This window comes from Arachis hypogaea, chromosome 4, assembly GCF_003086295.3.
Source record: "Arachis hypogaea cultivar Tifrunner chromosome 4, arahy.Tifrunner.gnm2.J5K5, whole genome shotgun sequence".
In the NCBI taxonomy this organism is placed as follows: domain Eukaryota; kingdom Viridiplantae; phylum Streptophyta; class Magnoliopsida; order Fabales; family Fabaceae; genus Arachis; species Arachis hypogaea.
The window spans coordinates 16,336,960-16,349,336 of record NC_092039.1 but is presented as its reverse complement, the minus strand read 5'-3'; the positions used below and the strand labels follow the sequence as shown (position 1 = coordinate 16,349,336).

The window sequence follows — 12,377 nt, the reverse complement described above, 5'->3', positions numbered from 1 at the left end:
GTAGACATCCAGAGCTTTCCAGCAATATATAATAGTCCATGCTTTATTCGAAGAATGACGACGTAACTTGGCGTTGAACGCCAAGTACACGCTGCTGTCTGGAGTTAAACGCCAGAAAAATGTCATGATCCGGAGTTGAACGCCCAAAACACATCATAACTCAGAGTTCAACGCCAAGATATGCCTTAGCTCGTGAATTAATCAAGCTCAGCCCAAGCATACACCAAGTGGGCCCCGGAAGTGGATTTATGCATCAATTACTTACTCATGTAAACCCTAGTAGCTAGTCTAGTATATATAGGACATTTATCTATTGTATTAGACATCTTTGATCTCATCTTTGATCTCAGTTTTGTTTTACTCTTCATCTTAGGGGATCATTGATCACGTTAGAGAGGGCTGGCCATTCGGCCATGCCTGAACTCTTTGCTTATGTATTTTCAACGGTGGAGTTTCTGCACACCATAGATTAAGGGTGTGGAGCTCTGCTGTACCTCAAGTATTAATGAAATTCTATCTTCTTTTATTCAATTCTCTTTTATTCTTATTCCAAGATATTCATTCGTACCCAAGAACATGATGAATGTGATGAGTCAGATTACCCTCATTATCATTCTCAATTATGAACGCGAGTGATTGATAACCACTTACGTCCTACATGCAACAGAGCTTGAATGCGTATCTCTTAGATTCCCCAACAGAATCTTCGTGGTATAAGTTAGATAGTTGGCGGCATTCATCTGGATCCGGAAAGTCCAACCTTGTCTGTGGTGTTCCGAGTAGGATTCCGGGAGTCCGGAAAGTCCAACCTTGTCTGTGGTGTTCCGCGTAGGATTCCGATCATGAATGACCGTGACGTGCTTCAAACTTTAACCTGCTGGGCGTTAGTGACAGACGCAAAAGAGGGATTCTATTCCAGTAGGAGCGGAAACCAACCGGTGATTAGCCGTACTGTGACAGAGTGCGTTGCATAGTTTTCACTGCGAGGATGGGATGTAGCTATCAGCCATGGGTGATGCCTCCAGACTGGTTAGCTGTGCGAGTGACAGCCGCACAGGTTATTTCCCCGTGAGGAATGAAAGTAGCCACAGTTGATGGTGAACCCCTATACAAAGCTTGCCATGGAAAGGAGTAAGAAGGATTGAGTAGAAGGAGTAGGAGAGCAGGCATCCTTGAGCCATGCAGCAGCTGTATATACTTAAAAGATACCTCTACCAATGAATCTGCATAAGTGTTCTATCCCTTTTATTATTTATTTCTTTTTATTATTCCTATCCTCAAACCCATAAATAATATTTAATTTGCCTGACTGAGATTTACAAGGTGACCATAGCTTGCTTCATACCAACAATCTCTGTGGATTCGACCCTTACTCACGTAAGGTTATTACTTGGACGACCCAGTACACTTGCTGGTTAGTTGAACGAGATTGTGAAGGAAATAAACAATGCCCTCAGAGTATACATCTTTTATAAATCCAATTACAAGAAAAAAGGGAATCACAATTTCGTCCACCACTTAGATTAGGTATTTTTCAGAGTTCTTAAGAATGAATTCTAGTGTTTCAAGGTGATGTTCTTATCATCACCAAAGCTGATTGATTCTCATCAATTTAGCTCTTGAATGCAATGTACTGCTGAAGCTTGGCTATCCATGTCTAATTCCTTTAGACTGAAGCTTTAGACTAACATTGCATGATTCCTGGAATTCTCATTAAGAATTTTGATACCTTTAATTTCTTTTTCACTTAATTTTCGAAAAAAAAAACCAAAAAAATTACAAAATCATAAAAACCAAAAATATTTTATGTTTCTTGTTCAGTCTAGTGTCTCATTTTAAGTTTGGTGTCTTGCATGCATTGTTTATTTGATATTGATTCTATTTTCAAGTCAATAGTACAGGGAACTGAAGATTCAGAACATGCAGCAGAGGAATTACACAGAAAAAGCTGGGCGTTCAAAACGCCCAGTGAAGAAGGACAGACTGGCGTTTAAACGCCAGCCAGGGTGCCTGGCTGGGCGTTTAACGCCCAAAAGGGTAGTGCATTGGGCGTTAAACACCAGAATGTGCACCATTCTGGGCGTTTAACGCCAAGATGGCACAAGAGGGAAGATTTTGATTTCAAATCAATTTTTTTTCAAGTTTTCAAAGTTTTTCAAAATCATATCTTTTCCAAATCATATCTTCTCAATCAAATCTTTTTCAAAATCAATTTCTTTCCTTTTTCAAAGATACTTGCTAACAATTACTGATTTGATTGAACATTTCAAGTATGTTGCCTTTTCTGTTGAGAAAGGTTTAATGTTTGAATCATATCTTTTCTTGTTAGGCAAGTCATTAATTTTTAAAATCAAATCTTTTTAAAATTGTTTTCAAATCATATCTTTTCAATCATATCTTTTTAAAAGCATAACTTTTCAATCATATCTTTTTAATCACATCTTTTCCAAAATAGTTTTCAATCATATCTTTTTAAATTCTAATTTCAAAATCTTTTTCTAAAAATACTTAATTTCTTCTCCATTCTTAGTTTTCAAAAATCAATTCAAGTTTTTCAAAATGTTTTTAAAATCTTTTACTTAATTTTCGAAAATTTCTTCCCCTCTTCTCACATCCTTCTATTTATGGAGTACCACTCCTCCTCAATGCACAATTCGAACTCTATCTCACTAAGTTCGAATTCTTCTACCTCTTCCTTCTAATTTTTCTTTTTCTCTGACACCTCAAGGAATCTCTATACTGTGACATAGAGGATTCCATATTTTCTTGTTCTCTTCTCTTTCATATGAGCAGGAACAAAGACAAAGGCATTCTTGTTGAAGCTGACCCTGAACCTGAAAGGACCTTGAAGCGAAAGCTAAGAGAAGCTAAGGCACAACTCTCTGTAGAGGACCTAACAGAAATCTTCAAAGAAGAAGACATGGCAGCCGAAAATAACAACAATGCAAACAATGCAAGGAAGGTGCTGGGTGACTTTACTGCACCTACTCCCGACTTCTATGGGAGAAGCATCTCTATCCCTGCCATTGGAGCAAACAACTTTGAGCTTAAGCCTCAATTAGTTTCTCTAATGCAACAGAATTGCAAGTTCCATGGACTTCCATTGGAAGATCCTCATCAGTTCTTAGCTGAATTCTTGCAAATCTGTGACACTGTCAAGACTAATGGGGTTGACCCTGAGGTCTACAGACTTATGCTATTCCCTTTTGATGTAAGAGACAGAGCTAGAATATGGTTGGACTTACAACCTAAAGACAGCCTGAACTCTTGGGAAAAGCTAGTCAATGCCTTCTTGGCAAAGTTCTTTCCACCTCAAAAATTGAGTAAGCTTAGAGTGGAAGTCCAAACCTTCAGACAGAAGGAAGGTGAATCCCTCTATGAAGCTTGGGAAAGATACAAACAATTGATCAGAAAGTGTCCCTCTGATATGCTTTCTGAATGGAGCATCATAGGTATTTTCTATGATGGTCTCTCTGAACTATCCAAGATGTCTTTGGATAGCTCTGCTGGAGGATCTCTTCATTTGAAGAAGACGCCTGCAGAAGCTCAAGAGCTAATTGAAATGGTTGCAAATAACCAATTCATGTATACTTCTGAAAGGAATCCTGCGAACAATGGGACAAATCAGAAGAAATGCGTTCTTGAGATTGATACTCTGAATGCCATATTAGCTCAGAACAAAATATTGACTCAGCAAGTCAATTTGATTTCTCAAAGTCTGTCTGGAATGCAAAATGCACCAAGCAGTACTAAGGATGCTTCATCTGAAGAAGAAGCTTATGATCCTGAGAACCCTTCAATAGAATAGGTGAATTACATGGGAGAACCCTATGGAAACACCTATAATTCTTCATGGAGAAATCATCCAAATCTCTCATGGAAGGATCAACAGAGACCTCAACAAGGTTTCAATAACAATAATGGTGGAAGAAACATGTTTAGCAATGGCAAGCCTTTTCCATCATCTTCTCAGCAACAAACAGAGAGTTCTAAGCAGAACACCTCTGACTTAGCAACCATGGTCTCTGATCTAATCAAAACCACTCAAAGTTTCATGACTGAAACAAGGTCCTCCATTAGAAATTTGGAGGCACAAGTGGGACAGCTGAGCAAGAAAATTACTGAACTCCCTCCTAGTACTCTTCCAAGCAATACAGAAGAAAATCCAAAAGGAGAGTGCAAGGCCATCAACATGGCCGAATGTGGAGAGGAGGAAGAGGCAGTGAACGCCACTGAGGAAGACCTCAATGGACGTCCACTGGCCTCCACTGAGTTCCCCAATGAGGAACCATGGGAATCTGAGGCTCAAAATGAGACCATAGAGATTCCATTGGACTTACTTCTGCCTTTCATGAGCTCTGATGAGTATTCTTCCTCTGAAGAGGATGAGTATGTCACTGAAGAGCAAGTTGCTAAATACCTTGGAGCAATCATGAAGCTAAATGACAAGTTATTTGGAAATGAGACTTGGGAGAACAAACCTCCTTTGCTCACCAAAGAACTGGATGACTTGTCTAGGCAGAAATTACCTCAAAAGAGACAAGATCCTGGGAAGTTTTCAATACCTTGTACCATAGGCACCATGACCTTCAAGAAGTCTCTGTGTGACTTAGGGTCAAGTGTAAACCTCATGCCTCTCTCTGTAATGGAGAAGCTAGGGATCTCTGAGGTACAAGCTGCAAGAATCTCACTAGAGATGGCAGACAACTCAAGAAGACAAGCCTATGGACTTGTAGAGGATGTTCTGGTAAAAGTTGAAGACCATTACATCCCTACTGATTTCATAGTCCTAGAGACTGGGAAATGCATGGATGAATACATCATCCTTGGCAGACCTTTCCTAGCCACAGCAAGGGCTGTGATTGATGTTGATAGAGGTGAACTGATCATTCAAGTGAATGAGGAATCCTTTGTGTTTAAGGCTTAAGGATACCCCTCTGTCACCATGGAGAGGAAGCATGAAGAGCTTCTCTCAAAACAGAGTCAAACAGAGCCCCCACAGTCAAACTCTAAGTTTGGTGTTGGGAGGCCACAACCAAACTCTAAGTTTGGTGTTGAACCCCCACATTCAAACTCTAAGTTTGGTGTTGGGAGGTTCCAACATTGCTCTGAGCATTTGTGAGGCTCCATGTGAGCCCTCTGTCAAGCTACTGACATTAAAGAAGCGCTTGTTGGGAGGCAACCCAATGTTATATTTTATCCATTTTCCTTTGTTATTTTATGTTTTTCTGTAGGTTGATGATCATGAGAAGTCACAAAATCAATTGAAAAAGCAAAAACAGAATGAAAAACAGGAAGAAAAATAGCACACCCTGGAGGAAGAACCTACTGGCGTTTAAACGCCAGTAAGGCTAGCAGATGGGCGTTTAACGCCCAGTCTGGCACCATTCTGGGCGTTTAACGCCAGAAACGGGCACCAGACTGGCGTTAAACGCCAGAAAAGGGCAAGCACTTGGCGTTAAACGCCAGAAATGGGCACCAACCCGGCGTTTAACGCCAGAATTGGCTCAAAACGCATGTTTGCATGCCATTTGGTGCAGGGATGACTTTTCCTTGACACCTCAGGATCTGTGGACCCCACAGGATCCCCACCTACCCCACCACCCTCTCTCTTCTTCTTCACCCATTCACCAATCACCTCAACACCTCTTCCCCAAAAACCCTTCACCTATCAAATCCCATCTTTCTCTTCACCACTCACTTCCATCCTTCATAAAACCCCACCTACCTCACCATTCAAATTCAAACCACTTTCCCTCCCAAACCCACCCATAATGGCCGAACCCTACCCCTCTCTTCACCCCTATATAAACCCATCTTCACTCCTTCATTTTCACACACAATAAACACTACTTCTTCCCCTTTTGGCCGAACCACAAAGCCATCTCCCTCTCCTCCATTTCTTCTTCTTCTACTCTCTTCTTTCTTCTTTTGCTCGAGGACGAGCAAACCTTTTAAGTTTGGTGTGGTAAAAGCATTGCTTTTTGTTTTTCCATAACCATTTATGGCATCCAAGGCCGGAGAAACCTCTAGAAAGAGGAAAGGGAAGGCAAAAGCTTCCACCTCCGAGTCATGGGAGATGGAGAGATTCATCTCAAGGGTGCATCAAGACCACTTCTATGAAGTTGTGGCCTTGAAGAAGGTGATCCCCGAGGTCCCTTTCAAACTCAAAAAGAGTGAATATCCGGAGATCCGACATGAGATTCGAAGAAGAGGTTGGGAAGTTCTTACCAACCCCATTCAACAAGTCCGAATCTTAATGGTTCAAGAGTTCTATGCCAATGCATGGATCACCAAGAGCCATGATCAAAGTGTGAACCCGAACCCAAAGAATTGGCTTACAATGGTTCGGGGGAAATACTTAGATTTTAGTCCGGAAAATGTGAGGTTGGCATTCAACTTGCCCATGATGCAAGGAGATGAACATCCTTACACAAGAAGGGTCAACTTTGATCAAAGGTTGGACCAAGTCCTCACTGACATTTGTGAAGAGGGCGCCCAATGGAAGAGAGATTCAAGAGGGAAGCCGGTTCAATTAAGAAGGCATGACCTCAAGCCCGTGGCTAGAGGATGGTTGGAGTTTATCCAACGCTCAATCATTCCCACTAGCAACCGGTCCGAAGTTACTCTAGACCGGGCCATCATGATTCATAGCATCATGATTGGAGAGGAAGTGGAAGTTCATGAGGTTATAGCCCAAGAACTCTATAAGGTGGCGGACAAGTCCTCTACCTTGGCAAGGTTAGCCTTTCCTCATCTCATTTGTCACCTCTGTTATTCAGTAGGAGTTGACATAGAAGGAGACATCCTCATTGATGAGGACAAGCCCATCACTAAGAAAAAGATGGAGCAAACAAGAGACCCCTCTCATCATGAAATCCCTGAGATACCTCAAGGGATGCACCTTCCTCCACAAAACTATTGGGAGCAACTGAACACCTCCCTAGGAGAATTGAGTTCCAACATGGGACAACTAAGGGTGGAGCACCAAGAACACTCCATTCTCCTCCATGAAATTAGAGAAGATCAAAGAATCATGAGGGAGGAGCAACAAAGACAAGGAAGAGACATTGAGGAGCTCAAGCACTCCATAAGATCTTCAAGAGGAAGAACAAGCCGCCATCACTAAGGTGGACCCGTTCTTTAATCTCCTTGTTCTTTATTTTTTCTATTTTTCGAAAATTATGCTTTATGTTTATCTATGTTTGTGTCTTGTGATCATTAGTGTCTATGCCTTAAAGTTATGAATGTCCTATGAATCCATCACCTTTCTTAAGAAAAATGTTCTTAATTGAAAAAGAGAAGAATTGCATGAATTTCAGATTTTATAACAGATTAATTATTTTGATGTGGTGGCAATGCTTTTGTTTTCTGAATGTATGCTTAAACAGTGCATATGTCTTTTGAATTTGTGGTTCATGAATGTTAAAGTTGTTGGCTCTTGAAAGAATGATGAAAAAGGAGACATGTTACTGAGGATCTGAAAAATCATAAAAATGATTCTTGAAGCAAGAAAAAGCAGTGAATACAAAAAAAAAAGAAAAGAAAAAAAAAGAAGGAGAAAAGCGAAAAAAAGAAAATAGAAGAGAAAAAGAAAGAAAAAGAAAGAAATAAAGTTGTGATCCAAGGCAAAAAGAGTGTGCTTAAGAACCCTGGACACCTCTAATTGGGGACTCTAGCAAAGCTGAGTCACAATCTGAAAAGGTTCACCCAATTATGTGTCTGTGGCATGTATGTATCCGGTGGTAATACTGGAAGACAGAGGGCTTTGGGCCACGGCCAAGACTCATAAAGTAGCTGTGTTCAAGAATCATCATACTTAACTAGGAGAATCAATAACACTATCTGGATTCTGAGTTCCTAAAGAAGCCAATCATTCTGAATTTCAAAGGATAAAGTGAGATGCCAAAACTATTCAGAGGCAAAAAGCTAAAAGCCCCGCTCATCTAATTAATACTGATCTTCATAGATGTTTTTGGAATTCATTGCATATTCTCTTCTTTTATTTTCAGTTGCTTGGGGACAAGCAACAATTTAAGTTTGGTGTTGTGATGAGCGGATAATTTATACCCTTTTTGGCATTGTTTTTAGTATGTTTTTAGTAGGATTTAGTTAGTTTTTAGTATATTTTTATTAGTTTTTAGTTAAAATTCACTTTTCTGGAGTTTACTATGAGTTTGTGTGTTTTTATGTGATTTCAGGTATTTTCTGGCTGAAATTGAGGGACCTGAGCAAAAATCTGATTCAGAGACTGAAAAGGACTGCAGATGCTGTTGGATTCTGACCTCTCTGCACTCGAAGTGGATTTTCTGGAGCTACAGACGCCCAATTGGCGTGCTCTCAACGGCGTTGGAAAGTAGACATCCTGGGCTTTCCAGCAATATATGATAGTCCATACTTTTCCCAAGCTTTGATGGCCCAAACCGGCGTTCAAAGTCACCCTCAGAATTCCCAGCGTTAAACGCCGGAACTGGCACCAAAGTGGGAGTTAAACGCCCAAACTGGCACAAAAGCTGGCGTTTAACTCCAAGAGAAGTCTCTACACAAAAATGCTTCAATGCTCAGCCCAAGCACACGCCAAGTGGGCCCGGAAGTGGATTTTTATGTCATTTACTCATCTTTGTAATTCTTAAGCTACTAGTTCCCTATAAATAGGACCCTTTACTATTGTATTTTTCATCTTTGGACATCTAGTTCTTAGATCAGATCTTGGTTTTTCTGGTTCCCTCTCTGGGACCGAAGCCAATGATCACTTTTGCTCTTATGTATTTTCAACGGTGGAGTTTCTACACACCATAGATTAAGGTGTGGAGCTCTGCTGTACCTCGAGTATTAATGCAATTACTATTGTTCTTCTATTCAATTCCGCTTGTTCTTGTTCCAAGATATCACTTGTTCTTCAACTTGATGAATGGATGATCAGTGACACTCATCATCATTCTCACCTATGAACGTGTGACTGACAACCACCTCCGTTCTACCTTAGATTGAGTGAATATCTCTTGGATTCCTGATACACGACGCATGGTTGATCGCCTGACAACCGAGCGCTCGCCTGACAACCGAGCCAGCCATTCCGTGAGATCAGAGTCTTCGTGGTATAGGCTAGAACTGATGGCGGCATTCAAGAGAATCCGGAAGGTCTAACCTTGTCTGTGGTATTCTGAGTAGGATTCAATGATTGAATGACTGTGACGAGCTTCAAACTCCTGAAGGCGGGGCATTAGTGACAGACGCAAAAGAATCACTGGATTCTATTCCGGCCTGATTGAGAACCGACAGATGGATAGCCGTGCCGTGACAGGGTGCGTTGAACATTTCCACTGAGAGGAGGGGAGGTAGCCACTGACAACGGTGAAACCCTTGCATAAGCTTGCCTTGGAAAGGAGTAAGAAGGATTGGATGAAGACAGTAGGAAAGCAGAGAGACGGAAGGGACAAAGCATCTCCATTCGCTTATCTGAAGTTCTCACCAATGAATTGCATAAGTATCTCTATCTTTATCTTTTATTCATCATCTATACCCATTTGAGTTTGCCTGACTAAGATTTACAAGGTGACCATAGCTTGCTTCATACCAACAATCTCTGTGGGATCGACCCTTACTCGCGTAAGGTTTATTACTTGGACGACCCAGTACACTTGCTGGTTAGTTGTGCGAAGTTGTAGTGATCACAATTTTGCACACCAGTGGGACGTTATGAAGGATGGATGTGAGTGGTGAAGAGAATAGTGGGATTTGATAGGTGAGGGGTTTTTGGGGAAGAGTGGTAGAGGTGATTGGTGAATGGGTGAAGAAGAGAGAGGATGGTGGGGTAGGTGGGGATCCTGTGGGGTCCACAGACCCTGAGGTGTCAAGAAAAATTCAACCCTGCACCAAGTATTGTGCGAAAATGCACTATGTGCCAATTCTGGCGTTAAACGCCGGGCTGGTGCCCATTTCTGGCGTTTAACGCCAAGTTCTTGCCCTTTTCTGGCGTTTAACGCCAGTCTGGTGCCCCTTTCTGGCGTTAAACGCCCAGAATGGTGCCAGACTGGGCGTTAAACGCCCATTTGCTAGCCTCACTGGCGTTTAGATGCCAGCAAGTTCTCCTCCAGGGTGTGCTGTTTTTCTTTCTATTTTTCTTTCTGTTTTTGCTTTTTCAATTGATTTTGTGACTTCTCATGATCATCAACCTACAGAAAACATAAAATAACAAAGGAAAATAGATTAAATATAACATTGGGTTGCCTCCCAACAAGCGCTTCTTTAATGTCAGTAGCTTGACAGTGGGCTCTCATGGAGCCTCACAGATAGTCAGAGCAATGTTGGAACCTCCCAACACCAAACTTAGAGTTTGAATGTGGGGGTTCAACACCAAACTTAGAGTTTGGTTGTGGCCTCCCAACACCAAACTTAGAGTTTGACTGTGGGGGCTCTGTTTGGCTCTGTTTTGAGAGAAACTCTTCATGCTTTCTCTCCATGGTGACAGAGGGATATCCTTGAGCCTTAAACACAAAGGATTCTTCATTCACTTGAATGATCAGTTCACCTCTATCAACATCAATCACAGCCTTTGCTGTGGCAAGGAAGGGTCTGCCAAGGATGATGGATTCACCCATGCACTTCCCAGTCTCTAGGACTATGAAATCAGCAGGGATGTAATGGTCTTCAATCTTCACCAAAACATCCTCTACAAGTCCATAAGCTTGTTTTCTTGAGTTGTCTGCCATCTATAGTGAGATTCTTGCAGCTTGTACCTCAAAGATCCCTAGCTTCTCCATTACAGAGAGAGGCATGAGGTTTACACTTGACCCTAGGTCACACAGAGCCTTCTTGAAGGTCATGGTGCCTATGGTGCAAGGTATTGAGAACTTTCCAGGATCTTGTCTCTTTTGAGGTAATTTCTGCCTAGACAAGTCATCCAGTTCTTTGGTGAGCAAAGGAGGTTCGTTCTCCCAAGTCTCATTACCAAATAACCTGTCATTTAGCTTCATGATTGCTCCAAGGTATTTAGCAACTTGCTCTTCAGTGACATACTCATCCTCTTCAGAGGAAGAATACTCATTAGAGCTCATGAATGGTAGAAGTAAATCCAGTGGAATCTCTATGGTCTCAATTTGAGCCTCAGATTCCCATGGTTCCTCATTAGGGAACTCATTGGAGGCCAGTGGATGTCCATTGAGGTCTTCCTCAGTGGCGTTCACTGCCTCTCCTTCCTCTTCAAATTCGGCCATGTTGATGGCCTTGCACTCTCTTTTTGGATTTTCTTCTGTATTGCTTGGAAGAGTACTAGGAGGGAGTTTAGTAATTTTCTTGCTCAGCTGTCCCACTTGTGCCTCCATATTCCTAATGGAGGACCTTGTTTCAGTCATGAAACTTTGAGTGGTTTTGATTAGATCAGAGACCATGGTTGCTAAGTCAGAGTGGCTTTGCTTAGAATTCTCTGTCTGTTGCTGAGAAGATGATGGAAAGGGCTTGCTATTGCTAAACCTGTTTCTTCCACCATTATTATTGTTGAAACCTTGTTGAGGTCTCTCTTGATCCTTCCATGAGAAATTTGGATGATTTCTCCATGAAGAATTATAGGTGTTTCCATAGGGTTCTCCCATGTAATTCACCTCTTCCATTGAAGGGTTCTCAGGATCATAAGCTTCTTCTTCAGATGAAGCATCCTTAGTACTGTTTGGTGCATTTTGCATTCCAGACAGACTTTGAGAAATCAAATTGACTTGCTGAGTCAATATTTTGTTCTGAGCCAATATGGCATTCAGAGTATCAATCTCAAGAACTCCTTTCTTCTGATTTGTCCCATTGTTCACATGATTCCTTTCAGAAGTATACATGAATTGGTTATTTGCAACCATTTCAATGAGCTCTTGAGCTTCTGTAGGCGTCTTCTTCAGATGAAGAGATCCTCCAGCAGAGCTATCCAAAGACATCTTGGACAGTTCAGAAAGACCATCATAGAAAATACCTATGATGCTCCATTCAGAAAGCATGTCAGAAGGACATTTTCTGATCAATTATTTGTATCTTTCCCAAGCTTCATAGAGGGATTCACCTTCCTTCTGTCTGAAGGTTTGGACTTCCACTCTAAGCTTACTCAATTTTTGAGGTGGAAAGAACTTTGCCAAGAAGGCATTGACTAGCTTTTCCCAAGAGTTCAGGCTTTCTTTAGGTTGTGAGTCCAACCATGTCCTAGCTCTGTCTCTTACAGTAAAAGGGAATAGCATAAGTCTGTAGACCTCAGGGTCAACCCCATTAGTCTTGACAGTGTCACAGATTTGCAAGAATTCAGCTAAGAACTGATGAGGATCTTCCAATGGAAGTCCATGGAACTTGCAATTCTGTTGCATTAGAGAAACTAATTGAGGCTTAAGCTCAAAGTTGTTTGC

The 12,377-nt window shown here is 41.5% G+C and overlaps 2 non-coding genes across 2 annotated transcripts; one reads left to right on the top strand and one right to left on the bottom strand.

The window, feature by feature from the left end:
- Positions 1-3,325: 3,325 nt before the first annotated feature.
- Positions 3,326-3,433, bottom strand: LOC112799446 (small nucleolar RNA R71). Its single transcript, XR_003201027.1, has one exon. It is a non-coding gene; the product is annotated as a small nucleolar RNA R71 (small nucleolar RNA).
- Positions 3,434-11,975: 8,542 nt separating this feature from the next.
- Positions 11,976-12,083, top strand: LOC112799160 (small nucleolar RNA R71). Its single transcript, XR_003200739.1, has one exon. It is a non-coding gene; the product is annotated as a small nucleolar RNA R71 (small nucleolar RNA).
- The last annotated feature ends 294 nt before the right edge of the window (positions 12,084-12,377 follow it).